We start from the raw sequence: 22,755 nt of genomic DNA on the forward strand, positions 1-22,755 counted from the left end.
CAGTTAATGCTGTATGTAGAGGTAACAAAGGTGCTGAAATGCCATGCTCTGTGTTCTTCTGTTTGTTTGGTGTATCAGGGAAATGTAGGCAGACTGAGAATGTAATTTAATTCGAGGTCAGCCACAGACATTATGTGAGGCCTCACAGAATGAACAAATGAATAATATACAAAATTAAAAACATCTATTGCTGTCTTTATAGTCTGTCTCTTTGTTTGGCACACTGTATTGTGGAAAGTGCTATAAACTACAGTTTTGGAAAGTAATTTTCCATCTACAACAAAGTACATGTTATTTTATTGATACTACTTGGGAGTGGGGAGAGATGTACCTGAGAATTGGAAGGTTTAGAATTAGTATCAGGAAACCTTTTTGGTAGAAAATTCTGTTCAACTCTTTTAAAAATGGTCCAAAAAGTAGAGATGGGAGTCTGGTTGCTTGCTTCAAGTTAAACTTGAAGTGGACAAAGCACTCCAATGTATAGCACTGGGACATTCTGTGCTGTTGAGTCTTTCCCAACTCTAATTTCTATAGGTTATCGACTATGAGTCCTTGCCACTCAGGTACTTGAGGAGGGTAGAATTTAACGTGACAGTTGTATGCAAACATTTAAACAGAAAGCATTGAATCATTTTGCAAAGAATGATATTGGCATGTCTTAGTAAATGAGAAACCTATAAAAAGAGCCTAGGTAATAAGACACATATTTATTTTTCATGTGGAAGTGGTGTCAAACATCTCACTAAAGTTTCTGAAGAGTTCTGTGGGCTTCTGTGCCTCATGTACATAAATATTATCAGACAAAGCTCATGTGTATAAATATTCCCAGACTTGGACTCATTGCCAATTCAAATCCCTTTATATTGCTCTTTTCCTTATGTAGATCCAATATTCCCACTGCACTCCAGCAAAGCAGCAATTTCTATTTATAGTTTCTCAATTCTATATCTGTTATAATGAATATGGATAATATATGCTCACAGAAGTTATTAATACTATTGCTATTACGTGCATAGCAATTGCATGGTCCTGCTCTCCCAGGCATTCAGATGGAAAGAACAGGAGGAAACTGTTTATGTTTCTTTACTTCATCAAAATACACCAGCATCAGGGCACCCAAAGTGCTGATGCCTGGAATCCTCTGAGTTGTATGTGCAAAATCTCTCTTTTTTTCCATTGGTACACAGTGTATATCACTAGTGTTCCCATTATGTATCAGGGGCTTCTCGAACATTTCATTTTACACCTATGAATATTGACTAATAGCACTATATCAACATTGTCAAAAGCCAATCCTAATATTTGACAACATCAAAGGGAGACAGGATGTGTTTGCTCTGATGGAGCTTGCACATGAGGGATGATGTATAGAAAAAAGGAGTGGAAGAAAATAAGCCCTTGATATCAAAAGACTAACATTTAGTGTTTTTAAAAATATCTAACATTAAGTATCAGTGAAGTTGATTTAAGTGAAGTTGAATGTTCAGCATAGCACATTCCTAATGTGTCTGCTTAACGGAACCGGTCTGTGATATTGTTGAGCTACTGTATGCAAAGAACAAATAGGGGTGGTTTGTTTGGGCTTTTTTTCCTCCTTTTTTTTATTTTCCTGAAAGAGTTGCAGAAAGCTGGGCTGGATGGTCTTTCTTAATGTAAGTCACTGATTAATAAAATGTGTTATAATAGGTGTGACACACACTTTAAGACTTTCAAAGCTATGTAGTCTCCCATTAATTCAAGTGCAAATTGGAATATGGCTACATTCTGTTGAAATAAAGTGACTGAGACTTCAAGGGTCCCATTTTACTTACATTTATGAAGTTTGTGATAATTCACCACAGCAGCAAAACCTGGCAAGAACAGAGAGATTCAATTTGGTCTCTCTCTCTTTCTCTCTCTCCCCCCTCCCCTCCTAATGCTTAATAAATTTTCCACAAGAGATACACATACTATATTCTCAGGATTGTTAGTTTAAGAAATGTACTGCTTGCTTTTTCCTTTTATAAATTAATTACCATTGAACCGTCTACTAAATCCAGAGAAAATATTTCTGTTTGTAAAAAGGGTTTTCATACATTATGGTCTAATCCTGTATGATTTAACTGTGGTCATGATCTTTTTCTTGCACTGTGGAAAACATGATTTCACTACAAAAACTTTTTTTTTTTTTTTCCTGATATACTGTGTTTTTCTGGCACTATACAAGTCATTGATGTTGTTTACTTTTTGTCATTGTTTTTCTTGGTCAGATAATGCTTGTGTGGGGAAAGTCATGAGGAAGGGCTCAGTTTAGTCCTGTTGAGCCTAAAAGCCTTTAATCTGCCCATTTTAGGTAATGAGTCTGTGACACTTGTGTTTTGTTTGTCTCTAGTTGTATGTTTTCCTCATGCTTTTCTGGGTGCAATCCAATCAATGTTTGATTTCCCAAACTGGCCCAGTGAGAAGATTTATTTCATTGTGTTTGTCCTGCAAACAATATTCATTCTGAAGTTTCAGGAAAGGTTATTGAAACACTTCAGGAGGAAAAAAAAAATAAATGAGAACAACAGAGGAGGTTTGCTTGGGCATTCAGTTGAATATGCATGTTAAGAATCTCTTCAGGTCCTGGGACCAGCTGAGATTTCGGAGTAGAGAAGAGCATTAACTAAGATGGTGCAACAGCTGCACAAGATAGCTGTTGTTTGTAGGGCAGTTGACTCACAAACATGAAAACAAATGTATAGAAGGAGAAATGTGCACAAACCAGTGGCCAGCTGTGGCTGTTATATCATTCCTTGAAATCAGAAAGCAGGGTAAAACCACCCATACTTTAAAGACATCATTGGATAGTGCCTAAAGTAAGTGAAAGCTTTAAAAATTGTGCCAGAGGCTGACCTTCCATAATCTTGTGCTTTAATCTAATATGTTGATCTCATTACACTGCACCTGTCATACCTGGTATCTGTGGATCAGGGAAGTAGAAAAAGTGGTTTAAAAAACGGTCAAGGCATTCTAAAGAAAAAAGCCTCAAAGTCCTATTTTGTGGTTTTATTTATGTCCTTGCTAAAAATAAATTGCACTTACATAACACTTTCCACAGGAGAATCTCTGACACTTCACAGATTTGAACATAGCCTCCCAGAGTGCTGGTGAAATAGCAGGCAATACTCTGCCTGTTTCTGCCTGGAGTAAATGCAAACAAAGGAAGTTGCGTGCCTCTTTTTTTGACAACAGAAAGCTTGTGAAATGAAGCACGAAGAAGCCCACTGAAGAGGAACTCCTTTATCATTTTAATCAAAGTTTGGAATATTAAAAAAGGTCCTGATATTTTTAGAAATCAAAATATTTAGACCTGGGCATGTGAAATTTTACTAACTTTTTGCAATTGACAAAATTCATGGAAGAACTGCAAGACCAGGAGTGGCACTCCAGACTCTCACTCTCTCACTCCAAAGGACGTGCAAACCTGCCTTTATATCAAATGTGTAAGAGAAATGAGGAGAACAAGGAGATCCTGCTGGGCTATATCATACTGCTTTGCAGCTTATATGGAAGGTACAGCAGAAACAGAGGTTATGCCACTGTTAGAGAAATCTGTTTTCACAAAAGACTGTTTCATAATGAGACAGTAGACTGGAACAGGGCAAAATGTCAATGCCTTCTTCATTTAGCTAGAAATACTTTAAGCAGCCTGTAAGCAATTATTTTCTTTGGTGGGTAGATATGTAATTGTACTGTATAGTTTTTAAGCAAGAAGTCTAAATAACCCCACATGAAAAGGAAAAAGTCTTTTTTAGTGGTTATGAAAATAAACTGTTAAGCACCCAGCAGTGAAAGGGTCAAAATAGCTATATTAAGTGAACTCTCCTGAGGACATATGTTGTTTACAGTATACGTTTAAAATAATATTCCTGGCTAGTCAAGCTTTCCCTCAGGATAATGCAATTACAACAGTAACAGAGGATTAATTAAAGACTCTCCCATAGGTGTTGCTAGAGATCTTGAATCGACCAAAGGGGGATACATTACCAACACAGCACAGAGGTGAACAGACCAGAGCTGTTCAAAATAATTAGTTAGGCACAAGGGCAGGGTTGAGCTTTTTGCCTCATTTATCTGATTTTGATTAATACTATAATTTATTTTTTTTTTTTGTGCAGGAAAGGCATATTGGTTCCCATTTATGTATGAGAAATGAATAAGGAAGATCAAGCTTCTGAATAAAGAAATCAATAGCAAATAAATTTATTCTGGTCCGGTGTCAAGTACATTATAATTTCCTTTTATTTATTTTTTTTTTCTTTGACACCTGGTTTAAATGCTTGGTGCCAAGGGGTAATTTTTCTGCTGCGAAGGGAACAACAGTCCTGCTCATGCACAATGCATGGAGTGATGCAGATGCATGACAAGGAACAACCATGACATGAGAAAGTATTAGAGCTGGAGGCTCACATCCCTATTTTTTGCCTTCAGAATCATCTCTGCATATACTTGCAAAGTCCTTATAGAAGCTGAGTCATAGTTCTCACTTTGGCAAGGCCAATATTTTGTTAATTAATTATTTATTTTTTTTTACAATGATAAAGTTGAAAAAATGAAGGTATTCCCTCTCTCCAAACGTATTTTTAAGACAGAAAAATTATAACGATCCAGAATGTGGTTTTTTTGCATAAATGGTTATTTTGTTATGTCTCTGTCTTGAGGTTCCAATTCTGGATGGACATCTCATGCAACAAAAAAGGTAGTGTGCAAAATTTAAATGAAGTGTACAAAGGTCTGCATTAGAAATGAGTGAACACCTGTCTCAAAGAAGGTGTACTGGGGAGATTTGGGCTAGATCCCTCATGCATCATAACCTGTCAGCAGACTGATCGTGATCTGTAAAGCTAATACTAAAGTTTTTGGGGCTCTTCTGAGCATATATGCCCTGAGGTGTGTTAAGTCTGCCTCCCATTCAGATATTTATCTTTTCCATATAAAAACTGTACAACAAACTCAAAAGAGAAGATTGAAATAATTACATAATTGTTTATTTAGAATGTGCTTGAAAAAAATATCTCATGAAGAAAGTGGTGATCTCTTCATAGTGAAAGTTTTATTCTCAAATCAAGGACATAAAGTCAGATTCTCATATGGGGCATATTATACAAATTAACCCTATCTAAGGATCTGACCCATTTTAAAGATGTGGGCAATCTCTTTTGTCTGCCTGGATTTATTTTGTCATAAGCAACAAATTTGTCTGAAAATGATAAAGTAAGAAGAAATGAAACAGAATTTATGTTATGTACATATCTGCTCTTTATTCTCTTTGAGATATTGTAAATATGAAGCATACAATAATAGATTATATTCCACTTATTTAGCCATAAATGTGAAGGAAACTCTATGATGTTCCAAACTTTCTTAATGAGTAGGGAGATTGTAACTTTTAATTCCTGAAGTAGAATGAGAAAAAAGAAATAGAATTCTAAGATGATCTAAGAATATTTTTCAAATAAACTCAAAATTTCAGAAGAGTTGTATCGGTTTAGGAGAGAAGTTAGGTTTATTTGTGAAGGAAGCCTTAGGAAAGTGTTGCCTGTTTCACTGCATGAAAAACCTACCCTTTATTGATACCATGGCAGGTTTAGTAAAGAGTATTCAGGAGAATACTGCAAGGAGAAAACAAAGAACTTGCCAAGAAAAACATTGACTCAATATCTACTGTACCTGTAATTTTCAAAGACAACGGTTAGTAATATGACCCTGGTAGATTGTTACGTGCCATCACGTTTCAAGATTGCCCCTTAATAAAAGAGATACTCTTCACTGAGAATTGGAAATCATGTGTGTTCATATAAATGTACTTTTTTAACTGATCTAAGAGAGTACAGTATCCTAAAAGGACACAGTTGTGTCCCACTGATGGAGTAGTGGTTTGTGCACGTTTCTGGACCTGTGCAAACAGCAGATTTGCATGCCATAGTGTCTGTGCCTCAGAGGTTTTCTTACAGCTCTGTTTCAGATATTTTCTTTGTACTGTACATTTACACATACCTATCAGTGCCTCCAGGACTGATTGCACCGCTCAATGTGTGAACAGTGTGCACTGCAGTTTTGACCTGCCTGCCAATATCAGAAGCACACTGCAGATGTGCATTTGTGGGGAGGTTTCATTGATCACATACGAACCGTGTGACTGCAGAAGACATGCATAAAGCTGTGCATGTGGAACTTGTTTTGATACAGGTGGGACAGTGCAGGCAGGTAAAATCTTTCTCTTTCTCTTTTCCATAAAGTCTTGCATTTCTTTTAGTTCCATAAGTAGAGCCTTATGGATCTGGTAGGTTCTAATGTTACAGCCTACTGGAGGTCCCTTTAGTAGCTGTCACTAGATGGTGCTAGCTGTATAAGAGAGGGGTCCCCCTCTTTTCCATCTCCAGTTCGGATCTCGCTCTGTCAAGGACCACGAGTGCTTTGGCTCAGTGCAAGAGATGTTTGCACTAAGTCCTGGGAATCCAGAGTAGATGCTTTGTCCCTAAAGGTTATTGGTTCAATAGGGACTAATTAGAGAATTGCCAGAGGTTTTTATTTACATTGCAGGTGTATGTGGACTTTTTAAGAACCTCTTGTTCTTAAAAAATTAAGGAGACCTCTTGTTCTAGCAGTATTTTCAAGGGAGTTTAAGATAAGCACGTGACTGCTAGTTTTATTTTGTCACTCTGTCACCTTTGCCCAGAAGATTTGTCCTTTATCAGGTCTGCTAGAAAATAATCTTTCTCACCAATACAATGAGCTCCTATGTTTTTGTTCAAAAACCAGCCTGGCAGAGAACTGAGGGGTGGGACTGAGAGTGACCGACTGTAGGACAGGTGGAAAGGGCAGCACTGCACCTCAGAGCAGTGGGCTTTGCCCAATACTTTGTGCAGCTGCTTGGAGCTAATTCGGATGGTTCCTTTGAGTCCTAGCAAATATGGAAGCAGGTCTTAGAAAAGGGTCTTTTCCTCAGGGTATGTGGAGTAGGCTCTGGACTAAAGATGGCAGAAAGCATATGGAGGGTGGAAAAGGAAAATGAGTACAAGGACTACTTAAGAAACAGCACAAATTTTGTTTTCCCTGCTGTGGGTTTTCTTCACTATTTTTAATGGTATCCCACTGAAAGTCAAAACACCTTCCTGAGACCAAGCCTTCATGTCCTTGTCCTCATGAAGAGTTTATCTGAAGCAAGCAACAGTCAAAGACATCAGGTTTTCACCCTTAGCAATAAAAGCCTTTCCCTTCTGGTGAAAGCAGGGCATGTTGTTCTCAAATGGGGAGAGATGCTAAGTGCAGTGACAATTGTTTCCCAGGGAGAATGATTCGGCAGGAAGCCAGTATTTAATCACATAGCCACATCACATCATTACAGAGCGTCATTCAGTGCAACCATTTGATGCAGTGCACCGCACCTCTGTAGCATAATTCTGGCTCCCTGCCAACAATTTAGAGAAAACTGCTATCAGCTTTGATAATTGCTTCCCTTGATGAAGTGACCCAACAAAATGGTAGGGCTAGAATGGGAACGAAAGGGAGAGCTATGAGACCACAAAGTTCCCAGACTTCCAAGTTGCACCTATTAGCCAGCAATTAAATTACTGGCCAGCTTCAAAAGTCCACCACAATTGGCACTAATTGTCAGCCTTGCTGGCAGTCTTCTCCGAAAGGCCAGGGATTAAATGTATGTAAAGATGGAGCAGCTCACTCTATCCCTAAAATGATGCCCTTGGGTGATATTTGACCATTCTGCACACATGCTGTAGCTGAGCTGATGACTTAGCATAGCACAGGACTATAGATATATGTTTACATTATCACTACAAAAACACAGTCAGTCATACATGGAAAGAAAAAGACCACTAGAATGTTTAAGACAATGTGTGCTCTCCTACATGTTATCTACATCATTTGACACATGAGCCAGCAATGTGCCCTTGCCACAAAGAAGACTAAAGATATCCTGGGCTGCATTAAACAAAGTATATCCAGCAGGTCAAGGGAGGTGATCCTTCTCCTCTGCTGAGCACTGGTGAGTCCACACCTGGAGCGCTGAGTCCAGTTCTGGGCTTCACAGTGTGAGAGGGATATCCCCAGTAAAAGACTAGACATGGAGCTACTAGAGAGAGTACAGTAAAGGGCCATGAAGATGATTAAGGGACCAGAGCATCTCTCACAAGAAAAGGCTGAGAGAGCTAGGACTGTTCAGCCTGGAGAAGAGAAGGCTCAGGGAAGATCTTTTCAATGTGTACAAATATCTGAAGAGAAGGTGTAAAGGGGATGGAGTCAGGCTCTTTTTAGTGGTTCCCAGTGACAGGACCAGACAATGGGCACAAACTGAAACACAGGATTTTCCATCTGAACATCAGGAAACACTTTTTCACATGAGTATGACCAAGCACTGGCACAGATTGCACCGAGAAGTTGTTGCGTCTCCATCCTTGGAGATATTCAAAAGCCGTCTGGACATGGTACTGAAGAACCAGCTCTAGGTGGCCCTACTTGACCAGGAGGATTTGACAAGATAACCTCCAAAGGTCCTTTCCAACATCAACTGTTCTGCAATACTGTGATTCTGTGACACTCATGGCACAATAGTCACAAGTATGAAATAAAAGACAAAAATCACAACTGAAATAGGTGAATAACCCAGTTGTAAAACCACAGTTCCCTTTCTTGGTCCTATTTGACTAAATCTAAGTACATGCAGCTAAGTGCATAAGAGCACATATTGATTCAAGCTAAAGTCTGAACATTAGTCTATTAGGACTTCTGTTCTATCTACAACAGTGGTGAGTAGAGGATACACAGGAAAGAAAAAAAGAACAGGGTTTGTACAAAGGAATCCTCCCCCAGATATTCCTGCCCAGCTTCTTGCAAACATAATCCGAGGAATTTCATGAGCCTGGGCTTGCATCTGCCTCACTGAGCTTAATAGACACCAACAGTCCTACCACAGCTAAATGTCTAATCTGTTCTTAACTGCATTTTTACTTTTAGCTATCTTTACTTGCTATGACAATGAGTTTCACAATTTAATTATTGTGCTGTGTGAAAACAAACTTTCCCTTTTGTGCCTTTTAAGCCTTCAGGCTGAGAGGTGCCTTGGTTCCTTGTAGCATTCTCATTCATATCAAGAGGAACAAAAATGACTCAGCTCCATGTGGTTTGGGATCTTTCTGTGTTTTAATCACCTACATAGTGTCACTGTTGTCAGCCTAGGTGTCAACAGAGATAACCCTGCAGTAGCCCCTCAGGTGGCCTAATGCAGTACCCCATTGTTCTTGTCCTGAGCAATGTGCAAACATGGAACAGTCAGACTCTCCAGCCCCATCTCTCCCCCCCAATCTTGCAGTCTAAATATAAGACACAGTAAAACAGACTGATAGAGGGAAGTGTGGAAAACAACAGCCCAGGGTGAGTCAGCATGACTGACAGCATGCCCACCTATTTTTCCTGGATGTTACTGATTTTTTCAGGACAAGCCCAGAACCATGAATGCAAATCCTCTGAGGTAAAATCATTTCCGCCCACCTTTCAATATTCCTGTGAAGAAAAAAACAAAACAAAAAAAATCTCACCTTGCATTCCTGAAGTATTGCCTCTGGGCTCACACTTTGGTGCCAGATTTGGAGGGAACCAGCAATTTCACTGCTGTTGTGGTTGAAGGGGAACAATAGCATAATCCTAAGGAATTCTGGTTTGGATTCAAGCAGGCATCTACGTGGCCAAAAAGATCTGCACCACTGCCTTCTGCTCCCTAAAGGCTGACATACTAGTTTGAAAAGTGGAGCAGAGCTTGAGCCAGACACAAAATGGATCATCTTCTTTGCCAATGCAATAAAATGACCTCTGTCAAGCCTGGACACTCACAACCATGTCCTATTTTGGATTACATAAGCAGTTTGTAGAAATGGGCACGAACATCTAGAACTAAGACTTTTCCAGACTTCAGTATAATGGTGTATATTAACTGGGCTTTGATTCAGTCCTGCCTCAACATATGACAATTTTTAGTTTTGCAGCACAGTGGACTGCATGTACTCAATATGCCTGAAAGAATAATATAGGGAAAAGAACTTCTGTCAGTTCAATATCTTTTTTGTTCCTTTTCTTCCAAGGAAGAATGCAATTGCCTGCAGACAGAAAGAAGCAGTCTTGACAAAGGAGTGTATATGTCCTAACGTTAGTCTTGCTTAAAATAAAGCCTGCAATATTGTTTTATGACTGTGTTTGTATAATATATGACTTTCCATAGGAGACAGTCCTAACCATTACCTGTTTATCTATTTAAAGCAGGGTACTCTGTTATTCATTACACGCAAACAATATGTGAATACACTGGCATATTTATTGTTAAGGTCAATACAATGATAGGATTGATCCTCTTCTCTTTGTTGCTTAGGAAAGAAAATCAAATACTTGCAAAGCCTGGGTTAATTTTTTTCTTTGCTTCTGACACCAGCGGGATATGCTTTAAGTATGTATTCTCTAGTGGGCCAGGCCGTCAAATACATAAATTACATTAGGGCAAGGAAGACAGTATCAGGGTCTGATTTCATACAGATCTCAACATGATTCTCAATTTGTAAAGCTAATCAACCACTTTCCTTAGATGTCTTTACTACAGAAATGCTTGTCTAACCAGCAACTTTCAAACCTAATTAGCCAGTGTGCCCTTTCAGTTACCATTCAGTGATAACCTGTGAGATGTTTTTGGTGCCTTTAGAAACATATATATATATATATATATATAAAAATATATATATATATAATACAGACATTCTATTACATGTTTATAGGGTATTTCCTAGGAAAATATCTAAGAATCATTCTTAAGTAAATGTTTTAATTTATGAATGTGAGCTTGTGTGTATATACCTTTCTAATACAACCTGATGCTTTCATATTGTGTATAGCCTTTGCAAAGCAAGGTATGCTGAGGACCCTATAGTGCATAAATTATGATCTTAAGTACCAAGAGTACAACTCTTCAACTTCTTAATTGCCATCACTTAAAATAAAATGTATATGCCCAAGGGATAGATGTAATATCATAAATTATCAGGACAGTCCAGCTGGTTGGATTCTTTTTCCTAATGATTTGAAAAGATCATCTACTGATTTGATCAGCCTTTGAAAGGCCCTGCTAGAATACATCTCAGTCCATGCCTCAGTAGCCCTTTTCTCCTACATTTGGAGCGTGCATGATTTCCCCTTAACGTCAATGGAAATTAGAGTGTTTGCCATCTGGCAGCAAGTGCAAACCACCACTGTTGAATTAGATGGGAATAGAAAGTGCACCAGTCCTTATATTTCTGGAAAATTATGACATCATATGCTGACATCTCCTGCTCCCACAATTAGCAATGATGTGATGAGGGAAGTGAATGAGCTCACAAGAAGTAATAGCCTGTAGGAACGCTTCAGTAGCTTCTTGTGCAGCCATACATGGAACAACCTTATTGCCATCAGGATGAAGAATTTGTACTGATATACTAAAGGAGGCCAGAGTTAGAGATTTCTCAGGGAAATCCAAAGTAATTTGATGTGATAAAATATATTTGGCCTGCCCCAGACAGACTTTATGCATACTCTTTATTGCCTGCTATAAATACCTGTCTTCTGCCCTGCCCCAGGGGAATAGCAAGTTAGGAAGAAGCAAAAGCTTCCTTTCTGTAATGGCTTTGTCTTCTCCTACTAGCTGGTGCTGTTGCCGTGCTAAACAAGGATAACAAAGCAGGGAGCCTAGTGAAATCTCATCCCAGTGGCTGCTGTTTCTACCACAGACTCCTCCATTTCCCAAATTTTCTTTTATCAGCATGGAAGGCAGTGATGTAAATCTGGAGAAGACACTGCTACATAACTACCTATCTATAGTTACCTGGGATTTGGCTTAAAGTGACGAGCATACAGAAGACATAGATGAGGCCATGAGTTTCATTCAACCTCATTTGAGTTTTTCTGTTCTCATTATTAGTCTTTGCAATTATTGTTAGTTTTGCCTAATGTCTTCCATCTGTACTCATTTTAGCACTTGCTTCTAAATTATTGTGTTGCACTTACCACTAATAGATATCAGGTGGACCTTCATCCTTTGCATCATTTCATATAGTCGCTTCTGTATCTGAGACTTGGCCATTTGTTGAGCTGTATTGGTGTCAATTAAAAATCTGACTTTAAATTTGTTTTGTTAAGATAGTACAGAAGGCTCTGTGTGGACACTCATATTTTGGATTATTTGTAAGTCACTTAAAATAGGCTTAAACCAAACCACCTAAAACAGAAGGATGTCCAAATGGAGGTTGGCACCAGTTTAATTAAACTGCAGCAACTATGTATATAAACAAGGCTTAAATCTACAGACTGTAAATTACTTTTGACTGTAACATTACTCATTTCATTTTACAGCATCACAGGAGAAGTTCAGTTGCTCTTGTGTTCAGCCAAAATGTGGATCACTCACTCCACAGTAGATTTTGATGAGCCTAGTATGGATGCACATAGAACCTACACTAAACAGAGGAAATACCAGAGCACTGTCATTAAGTAACCTTGAGTATATGACAGTACAGTTTCTTATGTAAAGCACTGGTGAAAATTCAATTGCTTCTAGCCACTCAAGTACACTATTTTATAGAATAAGTATGTACTGAATCTATCCTGTCATCTTTAATGTTGATTGATTATTCATGAAAACTTAGTGTTATTAAAAATATTGCAAATATGTTTTCGTAAGTGTATTTCCTACTCATCTGATCAAATATTTGTTTTATCTCTTGAATCTGTGACTATTATGTGAACTCATTGCCAGTCAAATATTCCCTGTAGCAGTGGTCAGGTGTCATATGAAAGTTAAGCAAAAAAGCTCTAATTTTCATTTTCAACGTTAGTAATACAATATTCTATTAATTACAGACACTGTGGCCTTGCAATGTGAGATTAATGACAGCCTAGTGTGCCAGGCAAACCTGAATTTCCATATGTTTCTTTCTTACAGTGCATCACAAATTGAAGTCGTGGAAACGAGCTGTCTTATTCAGCAGAGTGTATTGAATTTAATAGAAACACATACACAGTGAAAGTTAAACAAGTGCTTAAGTATCTCACTGAAACAGTGCTTCTGGACTGGCGAGCAGAATAATTTTCTTTCATTCTTTCATCCTTCCCTTTTTCCTTCCTCCCTGCCTCCCTTCTTTCCAGTAGTTTTTTCCACGAAGCTTCTCATATTAATTTTTAAGAATATCGGAAGCAACATTATTGATGTCATCTTCTCTGCTACACTATGCATGGAAAGAATTTTATGGAAAATAAAGTATATTGCCTAATTCAAATTTCAGCTACAGCACTAAGCAATGCCCTGGATTTTGTCTGGTACTGTCCTGTACCACTTAACTGATAGAATTGCTACTTAGAACCTCTTTTTGTTAAGCTTGACCTTGCCTTACGTATTCAAAGAGGTGCCTTATACAAATTCTATCCTTTGTGCACAGAAGTGAAGGGGAAAGTAATTTGGCTCCGTAAGATTTTATCAATGGTTTTTACAATAGGTTCCTATTCCTCCAGGAACAGGAATTTATGTTTCCCAGGAAAGTGGATCTGAAGGATGAAAAAGGCCTGGAATATTCCTATTGCACCTTGGCCATGAAAGAATTTGATTTATTTTCAATGCTGTCATGCCTAAAGGCAAATTCTTTTTTCCAAAAGAAAGGAAAAAGACTATAAAAATTCATAGAATTGTAGAATTCTAGATTCATAGAATGGTTTGGGTTGGAAGAGACTTTAAAGATTACCTTTAAAGGGACATCTTCCAGTAGACCAGGTTGCTCAAAGGCCCATCCAACCTGGCCAACCTTAAAGCTGTATATTAAAATCAGGGTTTCATTGCATTTTTGGAGTTTTTTGGTTGTTTTTTGGTTTTGGTTTTTTTTTTTTGGAGTGGGGGCTGGTGGGGTGGTGGGTGGTGGTGGTTTCCCTGTTTTCACTTCTGTTTGTTATTCAGACTCAATTTAGCATGATGTTTAATAATTTATCATGATATTTAATTGGTGGAAGCATTCATGAGTTCAAGGCCAGGCATTTGCTGTAGTATTTTTTTTCCATTGGGGTTAAGTCATCTTAGTTTATTGTAGGGAAACCAGGCATTGTACTAGACACAGTGAAAGATTCAGAAGTCTTCTGTATGGGCAAGCACTCTTGTTAAATATATTGCTGGAAAATAATTAAGCTTCTTTGTGTGTGTGTTGTTTTGTTGTTTTTTTTTTTTCCCCAGGAATACTAGTCTTATTAAGGAAGTGTTGATTTGCTCTCTACTGACACAATACTTAACCATGGATATTTTTGTACACTTCTCTAACAGAATCCTACACCATTCTTTGCTAATGTTTTGCTGCTTAACAAGGTCTCACCATAAGGTCATAAAGCACTCAGACAAATATTTGGTATATGCTGTCATTTCCCCAAAATACCTTGACATATTCTAATCCTGGAAAAATAACTCTGTTAGAAGAAAACATAGTTATTCTCTAAAGAAGGTGCATCTCTGTCTTGAATCAAGGGTGATCAATTTTCCCTGTATGCCTTCAAGACTGGATGGAGCTTCAAAAAATCACAGAGCTCCAGAAAAGGAAGCAAACTGCTCTGGAAGAGAAGACAATGTAATTTGTTATATGCTAGGTTGTGTCTCATTAGAGAAAAACTACTCAGTTCCTACTGACTCACCCACTTAGAGATTTATCTGTGCTTCATCAAGACCAATAAACTACTTCTCGTTGATTATGAGGCGCCCGGCTGAATTCTTGGGCAGGGGCAGTTGTAGGTTACAGCTAGTTCTGGAGTTGTCTTGTGGTTATGGAACTTGACTGGGATTCAGAAAATCTGGGTTCAGTTCCCAGCAAGGCCACAGACTCCCTGGGGTAAGCCATTAAAGCTACTCGTGCCTCAGTTCTCAGTCCAGAATTAGCCTTTGACCTTGGAAGTTTCTGTCTTTCCCAAGTAACGACGCCCTGAGACTCTTTTCACAGTGCTCACTAACACCATGTTCAGTTTCCTCCCCATTACCAATTCTAAGGGAAGTTTTAGCTGAGGAAGAAACACCAAGAAGCGGATACCAGAACAAAGTTAAACTGCTATCCATACTTACAAAGTGTTTGAGTGAATGGTATGCTGCATTTTTGAGTCAGTCCTGTGTGTCTGATTGGGACTTAGCCCAGCCAAGAGCTTTCTTCAGTGGCTATGGGTGATTCACTTTATCTATTTAATTTTCTCCATCTGCAAAATAAAGCTACTGATAGACTTCAGAGGATGAATTAGCTACGGCAAATTATGGCATTAACTCATAATCCACAAAATTAGGAAGTGGGCAGAGAGGGGAGCAGGAGAGTCACACGGTGCTTGTGGCAGGAATGATGCACTGACACACTGCAAGGGCACAGCCACACGCAACCGTTGCAAGCAGGATTGTACGGGTGCCAGCTCTGCTGACCAGGGCCCATTCCTGATTCCAGAATGGGCTAGCATTGGCAGCCAGGCAAAACCAGCAGGTTTTCGTGTCCCATCTAACTGGTCTGTCTGGTCCTCATCTGTGTTCACAAGGTGAAAAAGACCTACATTGTGCTCTTGTCCTACTGTCTTGCAGACTAGCCTCTGATCTTTAGAAAAGCAATGAAGAAGAAAAAGTTGTCACCAATGGCTTCATGTATTTTATGGTTGGTAGGAGGAAGGAGAGTAGATCTCTGACTTCTCTTCAACTTTGTTTATTTAGATTGGGTACACAATAAACCATTCTGCTCACGTCAGGATGTTATTTTTCTCTATGGAGGCTGTCTTACAGTGCAGCCCTGCTTAGATAAGTTGCTCACATAATAATAGGTGATGAACTGGCAATGCAATGACATTCACTAACCAAAGCTCTCTCATTTCAGTACTCCAAGGGGTAGCCAATTCTAAGAACAGCCCTGACTGTCAAACGTCCATTCCCTGGAATTGCTGCTTTTTAAAAAAAACATATGCCCAGAATGAACCAAGTTAAATACAAACATATAGCAGGGAGTCCAATTTTACTGTGGGAACACATCATCCTTGTTATACCATTATTTACATAGCATTTTCCATGCTAGCTACACATAAACTGGTGCAGCACTAAAAACCAAGGCTTTTGTACTAGTCATCTTAAAAAAAAGAAAAGCTAAAGCATTAAACAAGCAGACTAGGGTACTTTTATCTGGTTTGCAAAAAAAAAAAAAAAAAATCTTCTATGGGCTTTTCACAAATCTCACTTGAGAATGCAGCATTTATCTACCAAACAAGTATTTAATAAACAGGACATGTTATACTTCTCTTTATTCCTATCTATATAACTACATTTAATTTGTGGCCTTGTCTGTCCTTTGATGCACAAATATCTGATTGCCTACACAGACAACTCTTCTAGCTATTTCTGAAAATATGTCCTTCATGTATAAGCAGTCAATTGTACATACTGTTACCTCGACAGAGCTACAAAGTGTAAGCGGATTCCCTGAAATTAAGAAAGTTATAATGAATAATGAATCACACTTTTTCATTTCCTGCTGACGTAGCCATTTTCACCATTTTTCTTGGCTATCTGAATAAATATTGATATAAATAACAATCTTAAATAAAAAAAAAAATCCAAGTTGCTTTAAGGCTGTGATTCTTCTGAGATTTCTAGTTGGGTTTGGTATTATATTTTATTTATGAAACAGTACTGTATTTTAAAGTCTTTGTTAAGATATTTAATGACTGGGACGGGTGCTGTCCTCAGCAACTGGCAGAATTCTCAGTGAACACATTTGTGTATGAATTATATTATACTCAGTTAAGTTTCCTCGAGAAGTGTGATCCAGAACCAATTATAACTAATGAGAAGGTTTCCAACTATAAAAGATTTAGGCATCTGACAGAGAAAAAAAGAAAAGAAAAACAAAAATGAAAAAAAAAAACCTGAAACCAAAAATAAATGAAAGGGAAGGGTAGGGAAGGGAAGGGAAGGGAAGGGAAGGGAAGGGAAGGGAAGGGAAGGGAAGGGAAAAGGTAAGAAAAGGTAAGAAAAAAGAAAAGAAAAGAAAAGAAAAGGAAAGGAAAGGAAAGAAAAGAAAAGAAAAGAAAAGAAAAGAAAAGAAGAAAAGAAAAGAAAAGAAAAGAAAACAAAAGAAAAGAAAAGAAAAGAAAAGAAAAGAAAAGAAAAGAAAAGAAAAGAAAAGAAAAGGTAAAAAAAAGAAAAGAAAAGGAAGAAAAGAAAAGAAAAGAAAAGAAAAGAAAAGAAAAGAAAAGAAAAGAAAAGAAAAGAAAAGAAAAGAAAAGAAAAGAAAAGAAAAGAAAAGAAAAGAAAAGAAAAGAAAAGAAAAGAAAAGAAAAGAAAAGAAAAGGTAAGAAAAGAAAAGAAAAGGTAAGAAAAGAAAAGGAAAGGAAAGAAAAGGAAAGGAAAGAAGGATAACATATGACCAATCATACACCAAAAATTACTGAACCCAAATGGAAAGTAGTTCTAGAACAGCCATTGTTAGTACAGTGGGAAGATTATTCATCCAAGCTATCAGAGGAAACAAACTGAATAAAGATCCCACAGGTAGAAATTAGGTATGTTCAGTGAGCAGTTGCAAAAGGTCTCTTTTATCAAATCTTTTATTTGATAATACTACACAATAATTTTGGCTATGCTCTCACAGGAACTGTAGCTGTCTTTAATCAAGTAACAGAAAATCCTACCTGTTAAACATTGAATGAATAAAGCAAAACAAAGCATGAATCATTTAGTAATTTTTAATTATTTAATAATAATACAACAACACTGAGCCCCCTCAAAAGAATATTGATCTCCCTCCTTTGCCATGTCATAGTGACCTCAATAAATGTATTCATTTTTTGTGCTTGTAATTGCTTACAGATCTGCTTAACTCCTTGCAGAATGAAAAGCTGTATTAAAGACAATCCACTGAAGGCAATAGGACTCATTGTCTTGACTTGATCAGTATGATCAAGTCAAGCATGAATCTAAGCTTTTCCAGGTTCAGAGTCGAAAATTGTACTTAGTTCTGAGCTGGCATTGGATGGTGGGAGTTAAGAGACTACAATGCTGTCAGCTTTATTTAATTAAAAACAAAGACTACATGTTGACTGAATAATAAAAAAGATCAGCAGTATTTACATGCTTTGCTTTCTATCTCAAAGCTGAATGTATCTGAACACTGTAAAAGTGTAAATGATATTTTGTATTATCTGTTTCTTTAAAAAGAAAAGCCAAATTTATTCAACCTGGGGTTTGTTCTTTTTATTTTACCTTTCATACATCAATAATCTATACCTATAGAAAGCCACCTCAGAACTCTGGGCCTGACTTTTACTTATAATAAGGCATTTTATTCCACTCTGGCAGTACATAAAGACACTTCTAGTGGATGTCAATGTATTTTTTACCAGCTGTGTACTAGAAAATAGTTTTTCTGAAAATAAAAATTGAGAACTCATTTTAATTCAGTCTCATTGGACCTTTTTAACTGATGAACTTTGGTCTTTTTGAACAAATTCTGTCCTCTGCAGTGTGATCCAACATACATTTTTCTTGGTGAGTTTAAAAAGCAGTAGATTTATGGTCTAGGGAAAACAATGACTGAAAAAAGTATTTAAATGACCAATATGAGCTGTGTTTTCCTCTGCTGTCTGCTTCAGTAGCCAAAGTACTTTGGCTTACACATCTTAATATCAATCTTGAGATATCTCTAAAGCCTGGATACCTGTACTTCTAACACAAAATTGATTTATAAGCCACACATTAGCATTGAAATTTTTGGGTTGGGTTCTGGTTATCTCTTTTGGTTCTTTTTTTTCACTTTAATTCTCTTTCTGGAGGTAACATCAAAACCCAGTCTGTTTTTGGGGGTCTGTGTTAAAACTAATTGGAAGAGTTTCTTATAAGAAACTTGCTGTGAGTTCCAGGTGCTTTCTTTATAAAAAGAAACTTTGAAAAATGGGCCCCAGGCCCACCCTACACGAGAAAGCCCCACAGCAGCAATGCAGACTTCATTTTCTTAGGGACAGGGAATACAGCAAGAGGGTTCAGTCTGCATATGCTGTCTAATATATGAGAAATCTTGGAGTCCTGATAGCCTTAATCCCTGCCACAGAAGTGTATAAAATTTCACAGCTAAGCTGCCAGAAAAGCCAAGACCACACCAGGAAAGCCGTCTGCTTACAAGAAGATACCTGCCAGGTCTTGTCTGCCAAAGCCTGGACTAATGAATGAATACACAATATCCCAATCAATCAAACTGGATTTGTCTTTGCCCCAGGTCTAGGTGAGGTCTGGTATGAGATGACCATATCTGTCAAGCATGCAGTAGTTGTGGCCAAGAAACTGTCTGTACATTTATGCATTTATCAAGGCAGATATGAATAGAAGTCTTTATTTTTTAACTAAATGTAGTATATACACACACTGAATGCATGTATCTAAATGTATAGCCATACAAAGAGAGAGGAGGACATACCCAAGCACAGATTGCCCAATTTAGGTATGACTGTATGAAGATACCTATATACATATACACACATAGTCTTTTTTGTTTTCCTACAAGATTTCAATCTTGCATATATTTTTCAGTGCAAGCACTAGGATTGTAATTACATGAAATACTGAAAACCTTCAAACCATAGATTTCTTTTTTTTAACTGTAGTGGATATTATTGTTTCTAGAGTTTTAATCTTCCACTGCAGTCATTGCTGTCTGGAGTAAATAGACTGCATTTTCACAGATATGTGTATTTGCATGAGAAAAGGTAAAAGCATAGTGTGACAAAGAAGTAACAAATTAATCCTCACAGCCATGTTAGAGGTTGTAGTGACTAGTTAATGTGTAGGGCTTCAGCCTGACAATGGTACTAGGCTGGATAGTTGCTCTCATCCACAGAGGCTATAGGAAGCAGTAAGAGGATCTCACCCAGGAGCGTTAATTGTTTCTTTGAACCTAGGTGTGCTGAAGCTGATGACTAGTCCCCACTTCCTGGGAACATGCTTCTGGGGGTAGGGTGAGTCAGAGAGTGGTCTGATAAAAGATAAAATGGTCATAGACTAATCACAGATAAATTGTTGCCTGAGGGTTGGGAAGATAATTAAATGAAGTGATAGTAGCCAGATATGCTGGTGAGGTAAGGAGAAGGCATGGCAATGGAGTACCTTCCCATTCTGTCATCCTTCACTAATTCAAATCTATCCTTGGGTCTGTCCTAGCTCCAAGGTGGTCCAATGAGACAATACACAGAGGTTTATCACCAGCCTAGGTGTTAGCAGAAGAGAGCTGTAGTATAAAGCCTCGAGGATGCAGAACTTGTTGACTCATACTCTTGGTGATTTAAAAGTGTCTTCATTGATGTATGGCTTCATAGGGCCCTCCTCTAGCCACAGAGGTATGATCCATATCTCCTTTCAAAAAGTGACTTTGACAATTTTTATTGCAAATTCTAAACCAAATGCAACAGCATGAACATTTCAGAAATTTAAGTTGGAAGTTTCCACTGTGAGGCGATGGCAGTTAGGGTCCTGAGTGCATTGCCCCACTGACTCCTGTCTGGGAGCTTGGCTGCCTGGTCTCAGAACCCGTGAGGATATGGTGCAGATGTCTGGCCTGCAGTCTTGGTGGAAACCTATCATTCCTTGCTTGAGAGCTGCCTTTAAGCTCAGGCCCTCACCTTTGGCCCCTTCCTGAGCTACACTGACTTGACTTTCTGGCTTGACTGTGAACCTGCTTCACCTATATGGACTTGAGGATGACCGCTGGACTTTGGCTGAACCCAGTAACTATCCCTGGAGCTGCTCTTTACTAGGATGCTGTGGTACTTCCCCCCATGTCAATGATGCTACTGCCCTCACCTGTCCTGCCCCAGCTCCCAGCTCCCAGCTCCCCTTGGCTATCAGAGTGGCCCGCTCTTGCTGCTCCTTGGTAGTCAAAGGGGGTCTGTCCAGGGGTTTCAGTGGGAGCCTTTAGGCCAGTGCTGAGAACTCTTATCGAGTTTTAGAATTATGGTCTTTAATTAAAAAATCTTAAACATTGTTTCATGCCATACATACAGAGAATTATTTTAATCCTACATGTGCCAGGCAGTGCCCCTACAGCTATGCCTACAGTTACGCAGAGAATATGCTGCTCTCCAGAGAAAACCCACTGAGTACCATAGAGGTTGTTTTAATGCAAACACTACATTTTCAAAGATAGGAAGACTTCCAGGGATCTACAGTCATTGTCAAGAAAGAGAAGCAGTATGGTGGGTAAAGCAGCTGGACTGACCCCTGAAAACCAAGGTACAAGACCTCGTGCAGCTACATACATACTGTGTGACCCCGAGGTGGTTGCAGTCACCTCATGCAATTAGAGTCGGATAAGCCTACGCTTCCTGTGCAGTCAGCAGAGGGAAGTTTGCACTCCTAAAGGATGAATCATCTTCTCTCAACACATCCCTAAAGGATGAATCTATTACCCACTTTAGGTGGCTTATGATCCCTGTGCATTGTAAAAAGAGTCTAGAAAAGGAGATTAAACTGATCTTTAGACTATGAAAGTTAGGTAAGATGGTTTCTCGACTATAAAATGGGGATAATTTCCTAAGCCTATGACATAATGAATAAAGAATATGACAGGTTTGGCTTAGGTGGCCTCCATTTTAAAATATACTGTATATACAAAATATACTTTTGGGGGGATGTTTGGATGTGGGGAGCATTGTGTACCCATAGCATTTTAGGCACATAGTGTGGACTGTGCACAATGTCCCATTGATTCCACTTGGTGCTCACCTATTGATATTTAGTAACTTCACTGACATTGTTTTGGATTCCAAAGCTCCTGTGGAATCACCTCCAAGTACACTTTCATATTAAACAGAGGGTCTGTTCTCCCCTAACTATTCAGACGTAACTTCTATTAACATTAATGAGAGTTATACATATGCATTGAAAGGAGAATAGACCCTGAGGGCATCATATGGATGGCCCTTCAATATTCTGTGGCTCTCATTGGGACTTGGTACAGTATGGCACACAACGTAATGGGTCCATTGACTTTGTATCACTCTAGGTCACTAGCCCTAATATGATGTTAATAGAAAGCTTCTCATTAAGATCCTAATTATGTGTGTGGTAACAAGACACACACTATATCTTCCATATTGCTACTTCCAAGTCACTACAGTGCATTCTCTCATAGGAACAATATAGGAGTGACCACATCAGGTGACCTCTGCTACATGTTAGCAGTACTCATAAATCGTAATCTGTCACATTCAATCTCTTTTGGCACCAGAAAGACATTTTAAATCTAGGTGCTTCAATCCTGAGTCTGAGAGAGAAGTGTATTAAAGTAATGCTGATACAGCTATCAGATCAAATACATTTTCCATGATTCTGCCTAGGATGGATTAAAATGTAGGTCCCTGTGATCAAAGGGCAGTGAATGAAAGCACAAGACTTGTCTCTGTCCTCTAGTTGCATAAACTCAATGTGTTTGCTTCTTCTTTGTTCAGTCTGCAGTGTCTAACACACTATATTTGGGGCTGCAGGTGATGTTTCCCAAACTACCTGTATTATGTAAATGAACTGCTAAAACAACTGAAGCGTCTGATCATTATCAGTCTGAAAGTGGAACAATCAAAACTATAGAAGCTGAGAAGCAGAGCAGTTCCCTGCAATTATCTGTTTTGAAGGAATACATTGATTTGACATTCTTAAGAAGTCAGACACGTCTGATTTCA

Source organism: Falco peregrinus, chromosome 1, assembly GCF_023634155.1.
Source record: "Falco peregrinus isolate bFalPer1 chromosome 1, bFalPer1.pri, whole genome shotgun sequence".
Classification (NCBI taxonomy): domain Eukaryota; kingdom Metazoa; phylum Chordata; class Aves; order Falconiformes; family Falconidae; genus Falco; species Falco peregrinus.